This window comes from Larus michahellis, unplaced genomic scaffold, assembly GCF_964199755.1.
Source record: "Larus michahellis unplaced genomic scaffold, bLarMic1.1 SCAFFOLD_148, whole genome shotgun sequence".
Lineage (NCBI taxonomy): Eukaryota > Metazoa > Chordata > Aves > Charadriiformes > Laridae > Larus > Larus michahellis.
Genome location: NW_027436250.1, coordinates 69,662 through 73,012, shown reverse-complemented (window position 1 = coordinate 73,012; position 3,351 = coordinate 69,662).

Below are 3,351 nucleotides of genomic sequence, written 5' to 3'. Positions count from 1 at the left end.
AGCCCTACAGACCTGGGGGCTGCGGGCTTTCCTGCTGCCTTCAGCCTCAAAACCACCCTTTCCCACTTGGCGCCGCGCCACGCACAAAAATGGCCATATGGCTGGAGATGGTTCCACGCCCAAAGAGCCAGGAGGGAAAACTATGCCTTGTTCTAAAGCTCTTTGGGAACTGCTTGCGTAGCCCCACAGACCTGGGGGCTGCAGGCTTTCCTGCTGCCTTCAGCCTCAAAATCACCCTTTCCCACTTGGCGTCGCGCCAGCCACAAAAATGGCCCTATGGCTGGATATGTGTCCCAGGCCAAAAGAGCAAGCAGGGAAAACTATGCCTTGTTCTAAAGCTCTTTGGGAACCGCTTGCGTAGCCCCACAGACCTGGGGGCTGCGGGCTTTCCTGCTGCCTTCAGCCTCAAAACCACCCTTTCCCACTTGGCGCCGCGCCAGGCACAAAAATGGCCATATGGCTGGAGATGAGCCCCCGCCCAAGGAGCCAGCAGGGAAAACTATGCCTTGTTCTAAAGCTCTTTGGGAACAGCTTGCGTAGCCCCACAGACCTGGGGGCTGCGGGCTTTCCTGCTACCTTCAGCCTCAAAACCACCCTTTCCCACTTGGCGCCGCGCCAGGCACAAAAATGGCCATATGGCTGGAGATGGGTCCCCCGCCCAAAGAGCCAGGAGGGAAAACTATGCCTTGTTCTAAAGCTCTGTGGGAACTGCTTGCGTAGCCCCACAGACCTGGGGGCTGCGGGCTTTCCTGCTGCCTTCAGCCTCAAAACCACCCTTTCCCACTTGGCGCCGCGCCAGGCACAAAAATGGCCATATGGCTGGAGAGGGCTTTCACACACAAGGAGCCAGCAGGGAAAATTATGCCTTGTTCTAAAGCTCTTTGGGAACCGCTTGCGTAGACCCAAAAACCTGGGGGCTGCAGGCTTTCCTGCTGCCTTCAGCCTCAAAACCACCCTTTCCCACTTGGCGCCGCGCCAGCCACAAAAATGGCCATATGGCTGGATATGTGTCCCAGGCCAAAAGAGCAAGCAGGGAAAACTATGCCTTGTTCTAAAGCTCTTTGGGATCCGCTTGCGTAGCCCCACAGACCTGGGGGCTGCGGGCTTTCCTGCTGCCTTCAGCCTCAAAACCACCCTTTCCCACTTGGCGCCGCGCCAGGCACAAAAATGGCCATATGGCTGGAGATGGGTCCCATGTCCAAAGAGCCAGCAGGGAAAAATATGCCTTGTTCTAAAGCTCTGCGGGAACCACTTGCGTAGCCCTACAGACCTGGGGGCAGCGGGCTTTCCTGCTACGTTCAGCCTCGACACCACTCTCTCCTACTTGGCGCCGCGCCAGGCACAAAAATGGCCATATGGCTGGAGATGGTTCCACGCCCAAAGAGCCAGCAGGGAAAACTATGCCTTGTTCTAAAGCTCTTTGGGAACCGCTTGCGTAGCCCCACAGACCTGGGGGCTGCAGGCTTTCCTGCTGCCTTCAGCCTCAAAACCACCCTTTCCCACTTGGCGTCGCGCCAGGCACAAAAATGGCCCTATGGCTGGATATGTGTCCCAGGCCAAAAGAGCCAGGAGGGAAAACTATGCCTTGTTCTAAAGCTCTTTGGGAACCGCTTGCATAGCCCCACAGACCTGGGGGCTGCGGGCTTTCCTGCTGCCTTCAGCCTCAAAACCACCCTTTCCCACTTGGCGCCGCGCCACGCACAAAAATGGCCATATGGCTGGAGATGAGCCCCCGCCCAAGGAGCCAGCAGGGAAAACTATGCCTTGTTCTAAAGCTCTTTGGGAACAGCTTGCGTAGCCCCACAGACCTGGGGGCTGCAGGCTTTCCTGCTGCCTTCTTCCTCAAAACCACCCTTTCCCACTTGGCGCCGTGCCAGGCACCAAAATGGCCATACGGCTGGAAATGGTTCCCACGCCCGAGGAGTTAGCAGGGAAAATTATGCCTTGTTCTAAAGCTCTTTGGGAACAGCTTGCGTAGCCCCACAGACCTGGGGGCTGCGGGCTTTCCTGCTGCCTTCAGCCTCAAAACCACCCTTTCCCACTTGGCGCCGCGCCAGGCACAAAAATGGCCATATGGCTGGAGATGGGTCCCACGCCCAAAGAACCAGCAGGCAAAACTATGCCTTGTTCTAAAGGTCTTTGGGAACTGCTTGCGTAGCCCCACAGACCTGGGGGCTGCAGGCTTTCCTGCTGCCTTCAGCCTCGACACCACCCTTTCCCACTTGGCGCCGCGCCAGGCACAAAAATGGCCGTACGGCTGGAGATGGGTCCCCCGCCCAAAGAGCCAGCAGGGAAAAATTATGCCTTGTTCTAAAGCTCTTTGGGAACCGCTTCCGTAGCCCCACAGACCTGGGGGCTGCGGGCTTTCCTGCTGCCTTCAGCCTCAAAACCACCCTTTCCCACTTGGCGCCGCGCCAGCCACAAAAATGGCCCTATGGCTGGATATGTGTCCCAGGCCAAAAGAGCAAGCAGGGAAAACTATGCCTTGTTCTAAAGCTCTTTGGGAACCGCTTGCATAGCCCCACAGACCTGGGGGCTGCGGGCTTTCCTGCTGCCTTCAGCCTCAAAACCACCCTTTCCCACTTGGCGCCGCGCCAGGCACAAAAATGGCCGTACGGCTGGAGATGGGTCCCCCGCCCAAAGAGCCAGCAGGGAAAAATTATGCCTTGTTCTAAAGCTCTTTGGGAACCGCTTCCGTAGCCCCACAGACCTGGGGGCTGCGGGCTTCCCTGCTGCCTTCAGCCTCAAAACCACCCTTTCCCTCTTGGCGCCGCGCCAGGCACAAAAATGGCCATACGGCTGGAGATGGGTCCCCTGCCCAAAGAGCCAGCAGGGAAAAATTATGCCTTGTTCTAAAGCTCTTTGGGAACCGCTTGCGTAGCCCCACAGACCTGGGGGCTGCAGGCTTTCCTGCTGCCTTCAGCCTCAAAACCACCCTTTCCCACTTGGCGCCGCGCCAGGCACAAAAATGGCCATATGGCTGGAGATGGGTCCCCCGCCCAAAGAGCCAGCAGGGAAAAATTATGCCTTGTTCTAAAGCTCTTTGGGAACCGCTTCCGTAGCCCCACAGACCTGGGGGCTGCGGGCTTTCCTGCTGCCTTCAGCCTCAAAACCACCCTTTCCCACTTGGCGCTGCGCCAGCCACAAAAATGGCCATACGGCTGGAGATGGGTCCCCCGCCCAAAGAGCAAGCAGGGAAAACTATGCCTTGTTCTAAAGCTCTTTGGGAACCGCTTCCGTAGCCCCACAGACCTGGGGGCTGCAGGGTTTCCTGCTGCCTTCAGCCTCAAAACCACCCTTTCCCACATGGAGCCGCGCCAGGCACAAAAATGGCCATACGGCTGGAGATGG